The sequence below is a fragment of the Rattus rattus genome, chromosome 2 (assembly GCF_011064425.1).
Source record: "Rattus rattus isolate New Zealand chromosome 2, Rrattus_CSIRO_v1, whole genome shotgun sequence".
Taxonomy (NCBI): domain Eukaryota; kingdom Metazoa; phylum Chordata; class Mammalia; order Rodentia; family Muridae; genus Rattus; species Rattus rattus.
The window spans coordinates 192,626,236-192,649,521 of record NC_046155.1 but is presented as its reverse complement, the minus strand read 5'-3'; the positions used below and the strand labels follow the sequence as shown (position 1 = coordinate 192,649,521).

Genomic DNA, 23,286 nt, shown 5'->3' with positions numbered 1-23,286 from the left:
CCAAAGCAATTGTTAACTGCCACGTGGGTGCTGGGAGTAGAACCCAGGTCCTCTGTTCGTAACTGCTGAGCCAAGTCTCTAGCCACAGGATATGGAGTGTCTCCGAGGCTTTGCGGTCTCTGGCTCAGGGCTGGGGGGTGGAGGGTGTTTGTTTTCTTAGCAACGTTTTTATACTTTGTACTCTTTTGGATGATAACCCCAATCAGTTCCTGAGAATGTTCAAGGCTCCAAGTTGCTTCTAAGCTCTAAGCTCTAAGCTCTAAGCTTATAGCAAGAACTTGCTTCTAGTATCAAAGGCAGTCTAGGTTCTCTGGGGGTGGAAAGTCAGTGGGGTTGAAAGATAGTTACAATGTTTAGTTCAGCCTTCCTGAGCTGTGCTTTGACTTGCAGAGTTTGGAGGTGCCGTCTGACCTCCTTGTGGACACTGAGTATGGCTGTTTCAGAGGAGTCTTCTGCTGAGAAGACCAACTCTGGTATTCAACCTTCACCACAAAGAGTGACAGTAAGGAACCACCACTCCCACAGCACCCCTGCAGAGTCCAGTACTGATGCAAGGAGATGAGGTTCAGGTTATAGTAGTCATCTGTGTGGAACTGAACTCACAATTTAGTAGACTAGACAAAGCCAGAGTTGTGCTCTAATGCCACAGTGTGGATAGGGTGAAGCCAGCAGGCATAGTGGGAAGAATGACATGCTAAAAATCTAAGACAGTCAGGAGAGCAAAGAATTAAAAGGACAGAGGAAAAGGACCAGTTCCACCTGGTCCCTATGAATGAAGGTACTTTTTAGACATTTTTATTAGTGTAGGACATTGTTCCAGATAATAGGGTACCTGAAAGAACGTATTACTATCTAGCATTTTAATAAAGAGAGACCTAAGGGAGAAAATGTCTTCCAGCTAGCAGAAGGGTTTGAAGGTAAAAATGACAAGCCTCCTGTGTCCCATACTTCTGAAATCTTATTGGCAGTACTTAATTTTATTTTCCATTACATGTTAAATTGTCTGAGATTTGAATTTACTCTGAGTCCTTGCCATAAGCTCAGCAGACAGGATTGGCCGCCTCTCACCAGCACCTAGGCTACATGTAGTTCCTTTACTTGGGCATTAATTCCTAGGATAAGAGTTAGGGCAGTGTTACATTAAACATATGCGTCTTCGTCCTTAAGTCCTCTCTGTGGTTAGCATCTATGCGTCACGTGGATTGCTCAGGTCTATCAAACAACTGTCAAGCAAAAGAAAATGCCAGCGGAAACCTGACGTGTGCACTGATGCACTGAAGGGCAGGGCAGTGCTGTAAGAGCATTGGTATCTAAGTGGAGGTGACTAATAGAGCACTTTCCTTTGACAAGAACCCAAGCTCTTCACTAGGCTCTAGGATGGAGAAATCCGTTGTTTTTGTATGGAGAGCAACAGACAAACACACAGGAGCTGAGGGGTCACATTGCCCAGGCCGTGTAGAAGGCCCAGCACGATCTTTTGATTTACTTAGACATTTATCTCTGATTTGTGGTAACTTGGGAGAAATGATTACAGGCAGGAAAATAAGGTAAAAACGTTTCCTTGGCAGTGAGTAGGGTTTTTGTTTGTTGTTGGTGGTGTGTTGTTTTTGACACAGCTCCATAATTTTATCTGAAAAGTTAGTGCTTGGGGGTTAGAAGGCATGTGAAACACCTTCTTTGTGGTGTGACCTAAACATAGCACATAGCATGGCACCTGCAATATAGCATTGCCTTCCAGCAGTCATCCCAGAACAGGATGACTGTAGGCTTAGCAAAGGCTTCTAGCCTTTAGAACAGGGTTTGGGATCCCTTTGGTAACTTAGTAGAAAATTATTCATTTTCAAAGATTCAATAATTTAAAAATTTGAGTAATTGGGGGCTGGAGAGATGGCTCAGTGGTCAGGAGTGCTTGCTGCCCTTGTAGTGAACCCAGGTTTGGTTCCCAGCATCTATATGGCTGTTCACAATCCAGTTCTGAGAATCCTGTGCCCTCTGGGATCCGTGAGCATCAAAGCATGGGGCATATAAATTCATTCCAGTCTATGGGCATAAATAAAAATAGCAAGTCTTTTTTAAAAACTTACATTAAATGCTTTCTAATGAAATCATAATTAGAACAAGTTGACCGCTACTCTGTTTGTTCGGACATATAACTCATTTACAACTTGCACACCTATCTCCCTTGAGAGTAGGAAGCTCCATCCAGACGGGTGTGTGTGTGTGTGTGTGTGTGTGTGTGTGTGTGTGTGTGTGTGTTAATTTTTCTGGTATCTGGCCTAAAAGAGAAGCAGGAGCATGGAGTGGAGATGGAACATCACTGTGACTTGACGCTTAGGTACACCATCATCACCTATATTCATTCCTTAGACAATTCCAGAGGATCCATTGGTCTTTGGTGTGAAACCTAAACGGTCTGACTGGGTGCCTGTCGTGTGATCAGGAAGGCCTTGTAGAATTGTGTTCGTTTAGCTTTGAGGTCTCAAGAGTCCTTGTGCTTGCCGATATCAGTGGGCCTCTAGAAGGGCTGGCAGGACTCAGGCCGTGAGGATTTATTCTCAGTCTGAGTTGTGAGTGTAGCTATCCTGTGGTCTTTCCTCTCCACTGACCATTTGCTAGGCAGTACAGAAGGCGGCAAAGCAGAAGGCGTTGGGTGACCTCTCTCTTGCTGGTTTTACTTTGGTGAAATTACCTTAAATTTATGAGCCAGGTTCTCGGCTCTGAAATGATGGTAATAGATTGTTCTCCCACAGAGGTATATAGTAAGAATAAAATTTGATACTTTATATACTGTGATGGTAGGGAAGCCACTTAGGAAACCTGGACAAATGCCACTTCCCAGATCATTACTAATAATTCATTACTAAACCACAAGACTTATGGATCATTTAACTCTGGCGTTTATGAGTCTTTACAGCAAAGGGGGATTAATTAATTAGGAAAATATCTTTTTCACATAAATGAATGAAAATGCATAATAAACCTATTAATCTTGGAAAGTCAGGATGAAATGATGCTGTGTTCAGAATGCAGTAAGAACTTGGGTTCAGAGGTCAGCGTCATAGCCAGTTTGGTTACAGTGGGTCATAAGAAGCAGTTTGTTGAGTTAGAGGCTCAGCCCAGCCAATTTTCCCAGTCCCACAGGCAGTAAGATTCAGAACTTGACCTCAAGCCCCATCTTGTGACTTCAGACCTGGCCTGTTGTTCTCATTGTGCAGTCTCTACTGCTCAGAATGGAGCCGTGTGTCGGTACACCCTCCAGCAGGCGTTTCTGCTACTCTGTAAGTTATACTAGTTCCCTGCTGTCATCTGACCATGATCGTACCTGTTTATGGAACTATTGTGAGGATTACAATGAACGATCAAAATGAAAGTGATTCAGAAACTGCACGTCTTTTTCCGTTAAAATTATCTTTTAAGTGCAGTTTTGAATTGTTTGGTAGTTCTCTAGTTTCAAGGTCATGGATGACAGGAAGGAAATGAAACTTAGAAAAGGTAGCAGAAATGTGCTGTAGGTGTCCTACAGAAAACTCACCGATACTGGGATGAAGATGCCAGAGCCCACATGGGTGGAATAGTGCTCGGAGCTGGACATGAGAGGTCTGGGCTGCAGAGCCCACATGGGTGGAATAGTGCTCGGAGCTGGACGTGAGAGGTCTGGGCTGCAGAGCCCACATGGGTGGAATAGTGCTCGGAGCTGGACGTGAGAGGTCTGGGCTGCAGAAGAACGCTAACAGTGAGTGAGTGTGAAGACAGAGGATGTGTGTTGGTGTTCTGCCATCAGCTCCCTGGATCCATGATCTACTTGCCTCAGCCTCCCTCCAGTGTCTGGGAGGATGGTTGCTCAATGCTATTCCCAGAAAAGAATTTTATTCTCAGCATATGGACTTCAAGCCTATTAAAGGTTCATTTATAAAGATACCCCCCCCTTCAGTATACTGATATTAGTCGAATCTTTTTTTCGGGGATTTGGATTTGTTGTCGGGATCAGCCACGTCTAACTTGGCCAAGGTGGCGTTCAGTATAGCCCCGAGTACACCCGAGCAGTGTCTGTTCTGCAGCACTGACCTGAACAGAGCTGTTTGTGAAGACTTCTAGGATAACACATTCTTGGGCTTGGGGGCCTGAGAGGATCCAGAAATCATCAGGTAAATGTCAGAAGTATATTCAATGCTAAGTAATGACAAAGCAAATGAACTACGTGAAACACTTCCCAGAGGTGGGCTTAGGAACTCTGAGAGTAATGTTGGGTTATAACCCAGTCCCTGCCACAGGCCTCCCAGTTAACAGTTGGTTGGCCAAAATCAACACTCTGTTGTTTTCTTGTAGAAAATACAAACTCTGGATATAAGTTGTATGTATTCCATTTAGTGGTGACTAAAATATTTATAAACCCATATAACTACCCATTGTCTTTATACCTTTGTCCCTCTTGTCATTTTAATGGAACAAATATAAGACTTGAGGACTTCTGGTGATAGCGTATTAAAGAAGCTGTCTTGAGACCAGCTCAGCACACATGCTGTCTGCTACTACCTGCTGCAAACCTGCAGTCAGGGTTCCTGGAGCGGGGCCCTCCAGTGAACTTGGACCAGAGATGGCAGCTCACAAACTGGGATTTGTGTCCATACAGGTCTGAGTGTGTTTTGTATTTCTAAGGTTTATTTTTTTCCATTTTATTTCTTACCTCAAAACTTTTCTTTGACACATAATATTTACACAATATTGCTTAGTGGGGATGTTCTATGGTTTGATGTTTTTTCATGTTTCTTAGTTCTCCTGGGTCTGATTTGAAAAAAGCATAGGGAGATAGGGAGAAGCAGGAGACTGCTAAGGACCATGAGCTCTTGTTTTGGATCACCAGATTTCACATATGGCGCCATCACTAAGTTGAGTCTTCAAACAAATTATGAAGTCTTTGTATTCCTTAATTTTCGTATCACTAAAAGCAAAGCAAATTGTGATTCTTATTATTGGAGAACTCCCTACAGTTAAATGAGAAAAACGTATTTAGTGCTGTTAGTTGAGAATCAAGCAAAGTATTGGCACCCAGTGCATGGTAGCTTACTATTGTTACAATAGTTTCTGTCAAATAGCAACCAGCACCTAGGCCACTTTCTGTTTGCCCTACTCTCTGATGACCTCATTATCCCATGAGTGATTTTGGCCAGAGTCACTCTTGATTTAAGCAGTCAGTCATATGGTGAATTTACATAGAACATACATACATTTACATAGAACATGCTCTGTACAGAGCTGTACATGTTCTTTGGGCCAGAGTTCCATTTGAATAATCCGAGTGCATCCTGTGATGAGCAACTTGGGTTTTTATTTCAAGTGCAGTATTAATTTAAAAAGGCAGAGTGGAGGAAAGGATGCACACAATTCATGAATGTGAAATCAGTCTTCCAAAAACACAGAAAAACATAATGTAGCTGTTTGTGATTTCTATGTAATTATATAAGGATGCCGTTTCACTTTGTCCTGGCACATCATCTCTCAGCTCACTCTTCACCCTGCCCCGTTCCCTTCCCCCGCCACTGGTATTCTTCCATTCCCAGTAGCTCCCTTTCTGCTTTCATGGCACATGGATTCAGTTACCGTAACCCCTGCCTCTTAAAACCCTTTTCCCCGTATGGCCGCGGGCCTAGTTTCATGACCTGTACTCACACTCAAGCCCACATACATAAAAAAGTTAAAAGCTGGTATTCACATATGAGAGAGGACATGCAGTATTTGTCCTTTTTCTGTGTAGAAGTTTCTCCAGTATAATAATTTGAGATTCATTTCTCTCTAGCTTTTTAGATTTCCTCTTCTTTGCAACTGAATGAGGCTCGAGTGTGTGTCATGTTTTCATGGCATTCCATCTGCTTACAGACATCTAGACTGATTCTGTTTCCTCACTGTTGTGAACAGAGCACAGTGAACATGGGAGCACGAGGAACTGCGGTAGGGTTGCAATACTTTGTTATATTCTCAGGTCCAGGGGTTGGGGATTTGCTCATGGTTTGTTATATTCTGGTCCCCAGCTCCAAAAAAAAAGAACTAAAAAAAAAAAAAAAAAAAGTAATATTCTCAGGTCCAGTAGCACAGCCAGCTCACACGTTAGTGGTGGCGCTGGTTTCTGTGCAGCCGTCACACTGCTTCCCGCAGGTGCTGTATCAGTTTCCGTCCCCACCAGCAGTGAGTGTTCTTTCCCCATGTCTTCTCCAGCACTTGCTGCCATTGAAGATTCAGTTATTGAGGTTTTGTTTGCGTCTTTATTGTGCTCTCGTGCACGGCCTGGTTGGAATGTGGAGTTCAGAGGACAGCTTGTAGAAGTCAGTTCTTCTATATCCGTATCAGGGATCAAGCTTGGGTCAGTAGGTTTTGCAGCAAGTTCTTTACCAGCTGAGGCTCTTGCTGGCCAATGGTTTGAGGCTTTAAAAATAAATGCGCCGTCTATATACTAAGCCTCCGTTTGAAGTGTAGCTGCCAAGACTTTCTCCATTCTGAAGTGGTCACTCTGCTGACATTTTTTATTGATCATGCGGAAGCCTTTTACTTTCATGGATTCTCATTTGTCAGTTTTTGGGTTACTTCCTGTGTTGTTGGAGTCCTAGTCAGAAAGTTCTTGCCTGTGCCTGTATCTTGAAATGTTTTCTCTAGCAGTTTCAACATTTCAGGTTCTACATTCTGTCTGGTGCATTCGAATTAATTCTTGTACAGGGTAAGAGATGTGAATCTACCTTATTCTTCTGCAGCTGGAAATCAAGTTTAGCCAGTACCATTTGTGGAATAGACTAATTTTTTTCCCCAGTGTATGCCTTCAACATCTTTGTCAAATGTTAGGTGGCTGTAACTGTTGGGGTTTATTTCAGAGTCTTTCTGTTTCATTGGGCTCGTTTCTGTACTGGCCCCACACTGTCTTTGTCACTGTAGCTCTATAGTATAATTTGTGGTCAGGTTATGTGATACCTTTGAGCTCGTTCTTTCTGATTAGAACTTTGGCTATTGATGGAGTTTGTGTTGCTGTATAGATGTTAGTTTTTTAAGTTCTATGAAAAATGTTATTGGAATTTTGATGGGAATTGCATTGAATGTGCTGATTTCTTTTGTTAATATAGCCATTTCCATGATATTAGTTATTTTGTCTTGTGTAGTTCAACTTGCTAAATTATAATAAACAATAATATATATAACTTAATAAATTATAGAATTAGATGAATTGGGTGATGATCACCACAGGATTGTTATAGAGGCTGTTTTGTTTTTTAATTTTTGTTCAAATTTTGTTCTCTTTAGATTGAAGGAATGTTCCTGAACATTGGTGATGTGGTTGCTCACTGGAGTCCTTTCCTGTGTGTGCGTCCCCACCATTTGGAGGGTTGCTTTGGAAGCAGCGCTCCAGCACTAATTGGCCTTCCCTAGAAGTACTTCTGGTCTAGAGGTAGTGGAGCAGCACGCTTGCGCCTCAGCTTAGACCGCAGCTGTGCTTCCAGAGGGCCTGTCCTGTGCTTGTATTCTGACTTGAATAGCTTTCAATAAATATTTGTTGGCTGCCGTGCTGTAAGATGATAGGCCGCATCTTACATGAGACAGCCATAGGTTTTTCTTTTTGAATACCCTAAGGCATGAATTAAAACTGAGCTCCCTCGTTTTTTTTTTCTAACAGATGAACGCAGCCTTCAGCTCACACCCTAGCTGGGGGAAACCTTGGTACACAGACTAAATTAATCCTGTTCCCTTCAGCAGGGCAGGAAAGCCTAGGCGGATGCACAGCACCTAAGTGCGGATCTGGGCAGCTGGGATGGCAGCTGACCCTGCCGGGTAGTTCTCAGCACTCTGCTATGTCCTGACGTTGCCGAGGAGGCTGGTGGGCTTAGAGACCAGGAAATGAGCTACTGCAGATACGGCGGGCAGCTGTGCACTGCAGACAGGGGAGGGCATGAGAAGGAACCAGCCAGGCAAACATTAGCATTCTACTTCATTTTTAAACTGGGAAGCAATAGAAAGTCTTCTGCTTCCAATTCTGAATTATCCACCTACTCAGTTGTGCCAATTAGAACTTGGGGTGAAGAAGCATGCTAGGACCACATTTCCAATTACTGCTACATCTCAATTCAGAATTCCAGAAGGATGAAACTAAGTCAGAATTGTTTACCCAACAGTAGCAACTGTGTTATCTTAAAATAAAAAAAATCTTGGGGCTGGAGAGATGGTTCAGCAGTTAAGAGCACTGAATGCTCTTCCAGACGTCCTGAGTTCAATTCCCAGCAACCACATGGTGGCTCACAACCATCTGATTCCCTGTTTGCGTGCGTGCGTATATGTGTGTGTGTGTGTGTGTGTGTGTGTGTGTGTGTGTGTGTGTGTGTGTGTGTGTGAATAAACATTTTTAAAAAGATAACTCTTATTTTAACATTAGCTAATTTATGCATGCTTGCCTCTGCTCTATTGTTTGTGTTGTTCTATGACGAAGAGGTGTTCTCTTGATGGTAACTAGATATGTTACACATGGCAGTGGTCACTAGTGGTAAAAAACATGCATTTTATAGACAGCCTTACAGTGGATGAATGCTCACTATGCTCACCTAGGGAAATAATTTAAAAACCGAGCATTTGTGAATATGGTGTTCCTGTTTATCACATTCCATTCCTTGATAGCCATTCTGAAATGGTTGTGGGCTCCTGCAAGTAAAGCTGTCAACTAGAGACTAACTTATAACCCACATATTTGTGTATTGCTGTGCTCAGGCCAGATCACTCTCAGATCTGATTAACTGTTAGGAAATTCTGAATTTTGTGCATTCAGATGTCACTTAAATTGTTGATTTTTTTTTTTAAATCAAATCAATTAAAAAAAAACGAACTAGATTTACAAGAGTGAATCTTACTTTGTTGCTCTCATCCATTCCTGTGATGGTCCCCTCCTTTAAGTATTGTGTAGAGCACTGTTTCATATCTGTTTGATAAACCAACTCTTTGGGGCTAAAGATGCCTTAATTTCTTTCTTTGGCATCTCACAGAGATTGGTTCATCTTAAACATACAGCTGTATTTATTGTTAAAATGCCTTTGGGGGTTGAAATAATTTTTAATACTTTTAAAGTTCAAAGATATAATTTAATAATGACTAAAACTTCCAATGACATATTATTTTAGAATGTGCTAAAAATAGCTGGTCATTTTGAAGATGTTCTCAGCAGCACAGATCCTGTATATTATAGTCATAGCATATTATGACAGCGCAAACATGCAGAGCTGGCCACAGCAAGTCTCAGCACAGGACGTGGCTGGGGGGGTTACGTGGGGAGTTGTTAATGTTTGCATCCTTGGAAGTTCACTGTAGTGTGGTAAACCATCAACTGGGTTAGCTTAAAGGTTGCCAGGGTTCAAAAGATGACAGCGTGACAGCTTCCTCTGTTTTTGTTAGTGAGGGAAAGATGCTGTAATGCTTTTTTCCTCTTAAAAATTTCTGAAGTAACTAAACTATGCTCAACTCAAGGCAGAGTAAGTCAGACTATTCTTTGGGGCCTCCTATTTTTTTGTGCCCTGAAAACACATATAAAGACCTCCAGGGGGCTGGAGAGATGGCTCAGTGGTTAAGAGCACTGACTGCTCTTCCAGAGGTCCTGAGTTCAATTCTCAGCAACCACATGGTGGCTCACAACCATCTGTAATGGGATCTGATGCCCTCTTCTGGTGTGTCTGAACCAGTGTACTTATATGTAATAAATAAATACATCTTTAAAAACCTCCAGATCGGGTATACCTGCTGCATAGTTTTGAGAAGTTGCTCTGTTGCTCTCTCAGGAAGAAGCATTACAGCTGGACAGGGAAAAGGTCTGGCATTGAGGAGGTTCATTAGCCGTTGGGTTGACTTGTACTGCAGAACCTAGGCTAGAACTTGGGAACCATTTACAGCTGCGCTACCTACCTTGTGAGTTTGTCAGACACAATGCTGAGAAGGAAGAAGTGCTCATGTCTTGATTAACTGGAGTGATCTTGCTGATGAGTGACAATCCTCTACAGACGAACAACACCTCTGACATCCGTGTGTCTGTGGGTAGTCTAGGTTCCAAGCTTCACTTTGAGCACAGGGAGGGTGGTGGAAGTGATCCATAGCTTCCACTGCATATTAGGCCCAGAGCATTAGTGTATCACTGATGCTGAGTTCATCCAGGCACCAGGAAACGGCAGGTGAGAAGTCTTAGGGGGTAGTTACTGTGGTGAACCTTGAGATACTAGTTCGATGCCTCAGATTCCTGAGACTAGGCACTCACTGCTGCATAGGGTTCCTGACACTTTTAATTAGGGCTCCACAGACTCACAGACCACCTGACAGACCTCCTCTCTTTTTTAAAAAGTTTATTTCTGTATGTTTATGATGAGGAAGGCACACATGCTACCACACGTGTGTGGAAGTCAGAGCAGATTTGTGCAGTTGGTTCTCTATGTCCTTTACTCAGGTTGCAGGGATCAAACTTCGGTTGCCAGGCTTGAAATAAGTACCTTTACCCACTGACCCATCCTGCTATCCCCAGACTTTCTACCTTTTTAGATCAAAAAGTTATTTATAATTGAGAAAGATAAAAGTAGTTTCTCAAGATTTAGAAAAAAATTAAGGTTTTTCTAATTAAAAAATTAGTAGTGTATATTAATTTTATAAAAGGAGTTAAGTTCCCATACTTATAAAATTAGAACCAAGGCAAACCATTATAAAAGAAAGTGTTTAATTTGGGGCTTGCTTATGGCTTCAAAGACTTAGTCCATTGTCCTGATCATGGTGAGGAACATGGAACCAGTGCTGTACCTGATTTGTAGGCAGGGCGGGGGGGTGACACTGGACCTGGCATGGGCCTTTAAAGCCTCAAATCCCGCCTCCAGTGATATCCTCTAACAAGGCCATACTGCTTCAAAAGGCCACACCTCCCTGTCCTTCTAATCTTTTCAAATAGTGCCATGCCCTGGTGACAAAGCATCAGCTGCGTGAGCCTGCGGGGCTTGTTTTCTCCCAACGACCTCAGGAAGCTTATACCTTCATATTCTCTCTCAGATAAGTCAAAAGCAACTTGCATCTTTCAACTATGTTTTTTGACATTTGCTCTGTTTAGATGCTGAACTCTTCAGAAATAAGATAGTTCAGAAAAGACAGAAAATTAAGACTCATCTTTTTTCCCGCTGTACTAAACAAATACCACATTTCAAAAGTGGGATATTTGTGAAAGCCCTTTTTCTACAGCACAAGACCAACAAAGGAGAGATGGTTGCACACCTGTGAGAGGCAGGTGCTTGATTCAGGTGGGGACTCTGTTTTCGCATCAGTGTACATAGTTCTTCATTTGCCCAGGGGTCTGCTGTCTTCTAGTAGATGCCAAGTGTGTCAGGATTCACGTGGGCTTGACCTGGTCCCCACTGATCCCACAGTCTCTCCCATCCTTGTCCTATTTAGCTCTGGGATCTGAATACGTTATGAAATGAAGCTGACCAGTTTCTTCTTGTGGTTAACATCTTCTTATTTTTCTAGGTTGTGCTGGTGAGATGGAATGAGCCATACCAGAAACTGGCCACCTGTGATGCAGATGGAGGCATCTTTGTGTGGATCCAGTATGAAGGCAGGTGGTCTGTGGAACTGGTCAATGACCGTGGCGCTCAGGTGAGTGAATGGCAGATCTCTTCCAGTGAAACACTGCTGCTTAGAGGCCACTATGCTGAGTCCCAGAGCAAATGGAGCAGCCTTGGACTGCACTGAAACTTTTTTGTATGTATGCAGTAAAGGAGCAATAAGTTAGATCTTTCTCTAAAGAAAGCTTTTCCTGAGAAGGGTAATATGTAGGTCTGGCCTTCTTGGAGGAATCGTGTCATGAGGGGTGGGATTTGAGGTTTCAGAAGCTCGCCTAATTTTATCCTAATTTGTAGGCAAAGAGAGAGACACTGGGCTTGGCATGGGCTTTTGAACCCTCAAGGTCCCCACCTCCACCCAGTGACAAACTTCCTCTAAGGCTACACTGCCTCCTGATCCTTTCAAATGCCATCTCTCCCTGATGACTAAGCATTGAAATATATGCATCTGGGACCATTTTTATTCAAGCCACCATAGCATATGTCCATCTCTTCTGTCCTGTCTTTCTTAGTCATGATTTAAAGTGCTTGACATGCTGATTCTGAAGGCACAGCTCATCCCAACAGTAGGGCTTTCCAGGTTAAAGAAAAAAGAGTCCAATGGGGACTGTAGAGATGGCTCAGTGGTTAAAAGTGCTTGCTTGTCCTGCAGAAGACTTGAGTTTGGTAACTCCAGTTCTAGAAGATCCAATACCCTTATCTGGTCTCTGTAAGCACTGGCCATCACACATACTTGCAGGCAAAACACTAACGCGTTAAAAACAGAATCCTCTACTTTAGCTAGATGGGTAATTACAGCACCCAAGAGACTCGATAAGAAACTTTAAAGGGATCTATCACACAGAAGTCAGAAAGAGTTGCTACCTCCACACCTGACACTTAACTCTGGGGATGCCATATAACCACTGTTTTGACACCGAGGCTCTATTCTGGGGGCTCTGAGGCAGTAGCTCAGTGAGAGCACGGGGCACATTGAAGTGACAGTTGTTAAGTGTAAGCAGTGTTTTAGATACTTTTCATTTATGCTTTGATTTAATTCTCAGTGACCCCGAGACAGGGTCATTACTGTCACCTTATTATAGATGAGAAAACAGTTACCCAAGGCTACCTTGGATTTAGAAGTCAGGGGCTGAGCTCTGACCTATGCTGTCTTTCTGCAGCACTCATGCCCGTCCTTGGCCTTGCAAAGCAACATGATCTTGCAGACTGCTGCAACTGTAGTTTTCCTTCAAAAAGGCCAATTAGTGTTACAGGGCAGGTGCCATTCCCTCTTTCCTTACTCTCAGGCATGATGGCAACAGATGAGGCTTTATCTGGGTCAGGGTAACACATTATGCTTAACCTACTAAATGAGTACACTCTCACACGAAAAAAAGTTCTGCTTTTACAAAGGCAGTGCTGACAGTGAGACCTTTGGCCTAATCAGTACTGACCATAATGTCCTAATGCCTTGGAACTTTATGTCACCTAGATGGTCTCTAGCTTTCAAACGTGAAAAGCTCATAACGTAAGGACTAGGTGAGAACAAAGCAGATGACGACCCAGTCAACTAGAAATGTAGTTAGGACAATAGTTAAAATCGTGCAAGAACCTTCCTCGACAGCTCTATGTGAACAAGAACTGCCTCTGACTAGTGTCCTCACACAAAAGAAGAGGATTGCGGGACAGCACAGCCTCACACTGGAGGGTAGCAGCTGGAAGGCAAGCCAGGTCAGTTCAAGGTCCAGTTCTGTAGCAGGAAGTCCTTGGTGTGTTTCCCTAAGATAAAGACACCATATGTCTAAAAGGAGGTGAGGTTGACAATGGGCATCCAAACTAACTGAGAACAGACAAGAGCAGTGAAACTCTCCACTTGGTGAGTGGATGCCAAGAGACCGTCATAAAGAGACCAGCACAGGCATGAGCACAGAAGCACCCCCGAAGGCCTGAATTGAGCATGGGGCTAGTGCTGCAGCGCCTACCTCTGTGCCCTCATGCTCCTTGCCATAGTGACCTCAATTAAGCTCCCTTCATGGGCATGGCCTGGGTTGTAATGACTAAGACATGCACCAGTATGTGCTTTTATCTTGTGTGCTTTTCTCTTATGCGTCACAGGAACTGTATTCTAAGAACTTGCTGCTCTTGGCTAATGGAAGAAAAACCCAGGTCAGGATGTTCAGTAAGTTACCCAAGGAAGTGTTAGATTGAGAACTCAAACCCCATCCCCTCTAAGACATTCTGCCATGCTGTCTCCAGACAAAAGAAAAAGAGGACCCAGACCACAAGCACAGCACAAAACCAACCCCAACTAACCTGTTTCTCTTTGGCAAAAATCCATGTGTTGATATTATATCCCCAACTGCCCAGCCTTTATTATTGTTTGAAAGGCTCACCCTACCAGCCAAGCCGCAGGACCACCGGATGGGCTGCACAGCACTAGCCTTTCTCTGCAAGGACGCACGCAGCCAGTCCCTATCTGTGTAATTGAGACGCCTGTCACTTCAGTCCATGTCTCTTCTTTCCTTTTTTCCTGAAAAGAGTTGAGAACGGACACTCATGTCAGAAACAGGAAATGAATGTGAATCCTGGGGACAGGCGAGCTGATGTGTACCACAGAACTTCTGGTAGCACTCAGAGTTCACAGGGCCTGTACCTGCAGTTGCTGTTGCAGTAATTACAATAGCTTGTGACACAGGTGCAGTTTTTCTGTTCTTTGGCTGTTCAGAACTGATTCTTCAAATCTTAGAACCTATTGAGCAGTTGCTATTATTAAATACTGATATTTGGGGGAGTCTTGTTTGCTTTTGATAATGTTGACATTAAATCTGATTTTAGTTTAAAAAAGTCCACACACAGATTGTGCTGATTAGCGATCGAGGCAGGGTCTACCAAGTACACCTGGAAAGTCAGGCAGAAGAGCAGCCCTGCAGCTTGGAGAAGCTTGAAGCCAGCTCAGAGACATGCGTTACTGTTTCAGATGGGGCAACAAACGATCCTTGCTTAGAGCATGCAGTTTGTTGTCACAAAGTAATGAAGCATTTACAAAAGCTAAGTAGTGTCCTAGCAGGTTCTTTTCCAGGAACCGATCACAGGGCCATTATGTGAAAGTGGGTGTAGGACAGTGGGTGCATTCATTCACAGTGTGAGTCACTGAAGATGGCTGTGCCTGGCACATCGTCTGACAGGGTGATGAAAACCGCTTCAGGCAGTGGTGTGGCCAAACTGCCGCTCAGCTTCAGGTCATCCGAGACTCTCTAGTGAAGGGAGGCTGTCATCCCTGCAGCTCTGAAACGGCCCGCAAAGACAACCGCCTGCTGCTCCTTCCAGCCTTTAGTGCTGCTTTTTCGTTTTTTTGTTTCTTCAGTGTGGGAAGAGAGAGACAGACAGGCACATGTGCAAGCAAGCACACACACACACACACACACACACACACACACACACACACACACACACACACACAGTAGTGGTGAGTTGCTGAGAATTGACTTGTTGAGGTTCACTCTTAGCCCTTGGTTCTTTCAGACAGGGCCACCCTAAGTATGTATAGCTTCTGCTGACTTGAACTCATGATCTTCCTGCTTCTGCTTAGCAGATAGCAAGCATTCTTACTGCCTTGTGCTAAAGTAGGAAACTCAGTCAATTCATTTGAACACCCTATATTACCTTTTTTGTGAGGTTGCCAGGAGCTTTTGTTTGTTTGGGTGTGGGGATAACACCTGCAAGGCACAGGAAGCAGAAGCAAAAGCAAACAGGAGTGTATCAAGTTAGAAAGCTTTATATGACAAAGGAAATGACAGTCTTTTGAATGAGAGGTGTTTGCAAACTATACATCTGACAAGAGATATTTAGAATACACCAGCAAACAAACAAACAAAACTCAAGATGATCCAATTAAAAACTGGACAATAGACCTAAATAAATTTCTCAGAAGAAAACATACAGTAGACATCAGGTGTATGAAGAATGTTCAAAATTAGTAATCATGGAAATGCACATCACAGTGAGAGGCCATCTCCTGAGGAGGAATCCACTGTCAAAGAGACGAGTTAGTGCTAGTGAGAGCATGCATGCCGTACTGTCAAGGCGACTGGACAACATGGTACACACTAGAGTCATCTGAAAGGAAGAAACCTCAACTGAGAAGACGCCTCCATAAGATCCAGCTGGAGGGCGTTTTCTAATTGCTGAACAGTAGGAGAGGGTCAAGCTCATTGTGTGTGGTGCCATCCTTGGGCTGGTAGCCTTGGGTTTTATAAGATAGCAACTCAGATAGCAGTTTTTATAACCAAGTACTCCAACACTGTGTTACCGTGATACAGTGCACACCGAAGGACAGTATAGAGACTAGGAAGGGTCAGGTTTATAATGATTGTTTCTGCAGCAGAGGTAAGAACACTTCAGTTTGTAACATAAGGCGGCCTCGGGTGTGAGTGCAGATGCTTCAGGCAGCATGCGTTGGTAGCTCATGGCATGACTGTGGCTGTGCACAGTCCAAGCACATATATTACATGTGCAGAGCCAAGGCTGCAGGGAAGTCCTGCCATGCGGCATAGGCAGGCACTGGCAGGAACACCAGGGGCCTGGTATGTGTCTGACTTTGGATTAATTTTTGGTCACTGCATACTTAGAAACCTTGTATTCCTGCCAGAAAGTTATAATGTGTTATTTATTGCTACCCCAACACATACATGATGACTAAAAGAGAACTTTCAGTCTTTTCAGTACTAAGGGGTAATACACTGTTAAATGGACAGACACGGGGAAGGAAGGGTTAGAGACAGACATACAGAAGGAAGGGTTAGAGACAGACATACAGAAGGAAGGGTTAGAGACAGACATACAGAAGGAAGGGTTAGAGACAGACATACAGAAGGAAGGGTTGCTGTTATCTCTGAGAAGCTTCTTTTCACTGGCTGTGTGATTTACCTTTCTACGATCCTATCCTCCTCCTCCTCCTCCTCTTCTTCCTCCTCCTCCTCCTCCTCCTCCTCTTCCTCATCCTCCTCCTCCTCTTCCTCCTGTTCTTCCTCCTCCTCTTCCTCCTGTTCTTCCTCCTTTTCCCTCCTTCTCCTTTTGATAACTGTTTCATGATACATAGTGATGATTTTTGGGGAAAATGTTACATTTGCTTCCCAATAGTATGCTGTCTATGGAAACTTCATGTTCTTAAGAGACTGGATCGTGGAACTGGATGGACATATGTGAAGCCAAAGTTCTGAGTTTTCTACAGAAACATGGTTCGCTGGAGTCTTGTAACGGCAGTTGAGGGCCTGTCCCACCAGTCAGTGCCATTGTTACTGTAGACACTTCCTGGCCAGTATCTGCCTCAGCTGTGCTGAAAACAGAGCTGAGAGTGCTTATTCTTTGCTATCTTGTTTATTTTCTTGTTTCTTGAAATGTGATACATATTTAGCAAAGTCACAACATTTTAAAAGAATGTTTCCAAGTATAGGAAACAAACAGTAAAGATTATGATTAGTGATTTTATGTCTGAGAGAGAAAAGTTAAAAAGAAACACAGTAGTGCAAACTAAAAAGTAAATTGAGGTAGTAGAGACAGAACCAAATATAGCAGAGAACAATGAATATTAATGGGCTAAGTTCAATTAAAAGATGATTGGACAGATTCTGTATTTAACATTTTGGATAGGGGCTCAGAGATGATGTAGTTGGTAAAGTGCTTCACATGAACGACAAGGACCTGGGTTTTATCTTTGGCATAAAATTTACTAAATCCCAGTGATCGGGGCATGGTGGTTTGCTCTTACAATGTCAGCACTTTCAGAAGCCAAGCCAAGAGGGTTGGCACGAGTTCAGAGGCACGAGTTCTACTGTTCATATGCCAGCATAGCTTACTCTGTAAGCTCTGTCTCACACAGACTCCCTAAAGCCCTGCATATCTGAAAAAGTAGGTATATGTTAAATAGCTTCTAGGCTATGAATGCATTATTGAACACCCATCAAATCCTGTATCTGCAGATAGTGGTGGCACACACACAGATTTAATCCCAGCACAGTGGAGGTAGAGGCAGCAAATCTCTGTCTACAGAGTGAGTTCTAGGGTAGCCAAGACTACACAGAGAAACCCTGTTTCAGAAAAAAGAAAGGAAAGAAGGAGAGGGGGAGGTAGGAGAGAGAAGGAAGGAAAGAGGGGGGCTGGGGTGATGGCTCTGTGGTCACCAGATTCAGAGGACCTTTGTTTAGTCCCCAGTGTCCATCTACAACAGGCGGCTCACAACTGTCTGTGATGCCAGACCCAGGGGCTGGTGCTTTCTTCCGGCTTTTATACACACATGCTCAGGTGAACACACATGTACACATAACTGATAGAAATCCTGTGTCTGCAGATTGTGACGACCTGGGTAAATGGGTTTAAAGTGGTAAGATGAAAGAAACATATTACCTTTCTCGGCCATGGTAGGAACCAAGACTGCTGTTTAGTGCTCTCCCACTAAAGTACACTGCAGCCCAGCCTTAACTATTTACACACTCGTCCCCATTACGTCCAGTACTGAGAAAAGTGCAATATTGAAAAACCCAGACATAATTCAGCACAGAAAATAAAAGGCGAGAAGCAGCATGTGAATACATGATTCTAAATACTCTTAGTCGCACAATACTTGAGTGTAAGCTTCCCACTAGATTTCTGTCCCTTCACTCTGATCAGAGGATTATGCTCTAGTATTGCAAGGGAATTGGAAGACTAGAGCTCTACTGTTCTGTAAGTGAGCAGCAGATGGTGATGGAGAGAGAACTGTTACTAACCCTAAAGAGGAGTCTGAGTGGAAAAGGCAAGGGCTATGATTCTCTCACTGTGTGGCTAAGGCTGTTATTTAGGTCCTCTATGCCTTAGATTCTCTGTAGATAGAATGATGATACCTCCTTGGATTGCCGTCCCGGGGCTTAGAGCATTAAAGTACTCAAGAGCCCTATAACAGCGCTGACACACAGTCCATGCCGTAACAGCACTGTTTTGGGTTTTGGTATTTGGTTTGGTTTTTGGTTTTGATATGATGGGGTTGGTTGGGTGGGATTTTAAGACACAGTCTTATTTTGGAGCTAATGTTGATCTGGAAGTCACTGTGCTAGCCTGAAGCCCTGCCCACGGTCACGGCTGCAGCTTTCCCTGCCATTGTTGACTTTAGCCCATCTTGAGCTTAAACAACAATTTGCCTTAGTGAATGTGCCTCGGCCGTGATAAGTGTTCTCCTTCACGCTGTGGTCTGACCCTTCTTTTCTGTCTTTAAGGTGAGCGACTTCACGTGGAGCCACGATGGGACTCAAGCTCTTATCTCCTATCGCGATGGGTTTGTCCTGGTCGGTTCTGTCAGTGGACAGAGACACTGGTCATCTGAAATCAATTTGGAGAGCCAGATCACATGTGGGATATGGACTCCCGATGACCAGCAGGTAACGCTTCTGCACGGCACTGTGCACTGTTGCCATCGAGGGTTGAGGAGGCAGCAGGAGGGGACTGATGCAAAGCCTCTTAAAGAATCACACAGCACTGAGGACACTGTTCATTGGTAGAAAGGCTTATTGAGTATGCGCAAAGCCCTGGGTTCCAATTCCAGAACTGAAGTAAAAAAGTGAGAAAACTGTCAAAGTGAAAATTAAGACAAAAATGTAATTGAAATCCTGGTGTGGTAAACGTTTATTTAATATTTTGTTACATAAAATGTTCATATAAATCAATTTCTAGAAATCCAAGTACACAGTTTATCAATAGGTAGCAAGTAGAAAGGGAATCTCAACTAGTAATGACAGTGTGAAAAGCCTCCACAGCTCACTTAGGAGCAGTAGTAGTGAGGTAGCACAGGTGATGCCGAGGTTCTGAGCAGCAAGGCGAGCAGTTCGCCCGACTGTCAGCGCCTGGTGTCTGGGAACGCACTCCTGAGAAGAACAAGAGCAGGAAGGATCGTGGCGCAGTCTAGGCTTGGTTTGTGATGGTGAAAGGGGCCTCCCCTGTAGAGCGGGTGCATAAGGCCTGGCTCAGTCACTACGGGGACCTGAGTAGATAACAGGCCACAGATCATAGTTTTAAAAGTGGGAGACTGACAGAGCTCTTAGCATGCAAAGGGAATGGGGATGTGAAGTAGAGTGGCGTGTGCGGTCACATTGTAAACTAACCCTAAGGAGTCCTTGAACATGGTGAGAGTGCTGGAAGGACATGAGTTAGACAAAGCACCACAAGAGCTTTCCTGATGGCGAGGCTCTGGCTGGTTTTCTGAAGTATGATTTCAAATGTTTCTTTATCACCCCTATTTCATTTAATGGTTAAAAAAAGCATAATGACTTATAAAATTATGTATTGATAATATAAAAATATATGTTGACCAATTTAAACCTTTACAAATATAAAGCGTGTCTACCAAGTAGTATTGCTTGGAACGCTATCTTCTGTCCTTAAGCCACACTGTTTACTACACTACGTTTCTCTAGTCACCACACATTCATTGTATATTTCCATTATCTCAAGTTTAAACAGGCACATTTTTTTTCTTCATAATCAGTGCTGTTACATTTGTAAATTCTTAAGTTTCTTCTCTCTTCCAGTAGGCTCTTTCTTACTCTCCTTTATTAATTCTGTGAAGCATTTAGTTTTGTCTGAAACTTCAGTATCCTATCTTGTGAGGGAAGCCTGCTGGCTGTCCTCATCAGATTCCTCTTCTGTGACAAAGGCTGTGCGTTATTTCCTGCCTCCTCCCCACACTTCTGTAATGATGAAACATGAGGATGCTTGTGCTAGCACTGAAAATGTGCTACGTCCAAGTCAGCCTCTGCTTCTGAGTGCCCTACAGAATGGAACCTGTGCAGTGTCTGATGCGTGGTGTGCTCTGCCAGCCATCGTTCCCACAGACTACACGTATACACACACTTGCAGTGTAGCAAGTATGTGTCACACAGAAGGTGACACAGGAGGGAGAGGTGGCTCCTCCATTGGGGAACGTGGGAAATGTGAAGAGACAGAACTGTGAGCTCACTGTTGCGCTGCTGTACCTGGGGAATGTTGTACATGATATGTAGCAGGTCATAGGTGGGCCGCAGCACTGCAGGGGACCTCCACAGCTAGTGCCTCATGCTGTTGTCACTCTTTTGAAGCTGTGGCAATAGTCTGAAGGAGCCAGTGGCATGGCCATGACTCTGCTAACAATAAGGCAATGTCTGTGGTAGAGGTGTTAGCAGCCTATAATCTGTGTCCTAACACTGCTTTCACTGCCAGGGAAGGATCTGCATCCTTCCCTGCTCATCAGAATTTTGAAACCGTTTCCAGGACACTGAAGAATATGGATCTGCAGATGAAATTAACAGGGAGATGAGAGTTGAATACTTTTGTAGGTCTATTTGACCTGAACATGGAAAATGATAATTTCTTCCCTTCTGTCATAGTGGTTGTGACAACCCAGAAGAAGGGATTTATTGTAGCTTACAGAAGTTGCAGTCTGTCTTTCATTTTATGTTTTAGAGCCTTTGGTAAGACAAAATTGTCATGTGGAAAGGCAAGAAGAACCAGAGCTGTTAAACTCATGACAAACAAAGAGCACACAGAGAGACAGGAAAGAGAAAGGTTAGTGGATGTTCCTCAGAAGCACACTCCAGGAGACAACACTGCTTCCAACCAGACAACCTTCCTTAGTCTGTTCTCTTTGAAATAATCATTGGATGAAACCATCGACTAAGTCAGATCACTCATCACTCATTACCTAATAGTCCCTGGAAACTCTGTCACAGATGTGCTGTATTAATATCTAGGTGTCTCCCGTCCAGTCAGGTAGCAATCAGAAGTAACTCTTACATCCTGCCTCGCCGTTCTCTGATCTCTCTGACATGATTTTGATGGGAAGTTCACCTTATGTTTGCAGTTAGTGGCCGCTGGCTCTGGCAGGGTCCCTGACTGCTGTGGCCTGGGGTGGTGGTCTGACCTCAACCCTCCAAGTGTGTGAGGGTTGGCTCCTCTGTTTCCTGTTTCTCAGAGAAGTTAGCTTGGTCAGGACAGTATTAAACAGAAGCCTTCCCCTTCACATCTTAGACAGCCCAGACTCTGAGAGGATTTGGGATGTTTCCTGCCAACCTCTAAATATCTAAGCAGTGACTCTTTACAAGTGACTTAAGTCTGGGTTTCTTTCCCCTCCTATTTGTCATCTACTTTCTTCACTCTAGATTGGTAGCCTATGTGCCATTTTGGGAGGGGAGTATGTAATGACTGAGTATCCATTGTTAACTGGATTCATGTATGTGACTGTTTCTCAGTTTGCAGAGTGTATTTCTACCTGTGAATTCTCCTGCTCCACATCGTGCTCCAGATGGTGTCGGTGGGATGTGGAATATTTGCCCCAGTTTGTGGTTACAAATGTGTTCAGTATAAAGATTTATTTAAATTTAACCAATAATATTCCACAATATTCCTGCTCAGTTATCTTTTGTTTCTCCCTCTTACCTTCCGTGCACATATTTTTGTATACTTGTACATGTTGACACATCAGCCTTATATTCCCACACTCAGAAATTAGTAGTGATGTCATCCATTGTTTAGGTTCGTTTCCCTGATTGTTAGAGAAATGTTGGATCTTTGGGGGGTTTTCTTTGTTTTGTTTTTTTTTTTTTTTTTTTTTGAACTGAGGACCTAACCCAGGGCCTTGTGCTTGCTAGGCAAGTGCTCTACCACTGAGCTAAATCCCCAACCCCCTTTGTTTTTGTTTTTAAATATGTATGGATGTTTTGCCCACCCATGTGTTTGGACACCATGTGTGTATAGTTCCTTTGGAGACCAGAAAAGGGCATCAGATCCTCTAGCAGTGGATCAGACAGGTCTGAGCCAACATGGATGCTGGGAATTGAACCCAGGTCCTCTGAAAGAGTAGCCAGTGCCCTCATTGTTAAGCCATCTCTCCAGCCTTAAAAACTGTGTTAACTTTGTATACTTTTGTTTTGTTTTTAGAACCATGATCAGTTTAATCTGTGTATGCCAATTGGTGGTCTGTTTCAACGTTTCGCTTTTGAGTGTTAGAATGGTGAGTGTCATAGCTCAATGTGAGTGACTGTGGCCCAGGAACTCAGGTTCAGATTGTGTAAATAAATGCCGTGTTCTTGCATGGTTGATGGCTCTCTGTCGTTCCCATAGTACAGAGAAAGACATAAATTAAGACGTGTTTCAAGTGGATGAAAATACCAGGTTATAGTGAAGTGGGAAGTCTCTGTTGTAAAAATTAGACATTGCCTGATAACATTCTTCACCGTGGGGTTGGTGGACGCTAGAGCTGTGTCCACATTCAAAAACAGAGCTGAGAATGTTAGGTCAAACAGCGGTGGGCAGTGAATGGCTACTAAGGGACCTACGACATTCTGCAGTAGCATTCCACATTCATAGAGATCCCAATCAGTGAGCCTAGCTGAAAATGAAGTGTTTGGGTTTTCTTTGTGTTTGTTTTTTGTTTTTGTTGTTTTGGAGTTTTATGTTGTTTTTGTTTTTATTTTTCTGAGAACTCGGATCACAATGTTCATCAGTTTCGTGTGGAGAAAATCAAGTTACGCTTACAGCTGTTCTCAGTTCTTACAGCTAATTTGTTATATCATGGCATTTGTTTCATGCAAGACGTTTGTGTTGTGATAAGGGAAGGCAGTCCTGTCTGGATATTGAATGGCAGACAAGGACAGTGTGTATCTTCTTAGGACTGCCCTAGTAGAGCACTGCAGTGTGGCCCAGCCTG

The 23,286-nt window shown here is 43.5% G+C and overlaps 1 protein-coding gene across 1 annotated transcript in view; it reads left to right on the top strand.

Moving 5' to 3' along the window:
* Positions 1-18,841: 18,841 nt before the first annotated feature.
* The window catches only part of Tulp4 (TUB like protein 4), a 51,771-nt gene continuing 47,326 nt past the window's right edge, over positions 18,842-23,286 (top strand). Inside the window, exon 1 of the mRNA XM_032894745.1 lies at positions 18,842-18,988. The gene's annotated coding sequence lies outside the window, so the exon portion shown is untranslated. The remainder of the gene's footprint in view (positions 18,989-23,286) is intronic.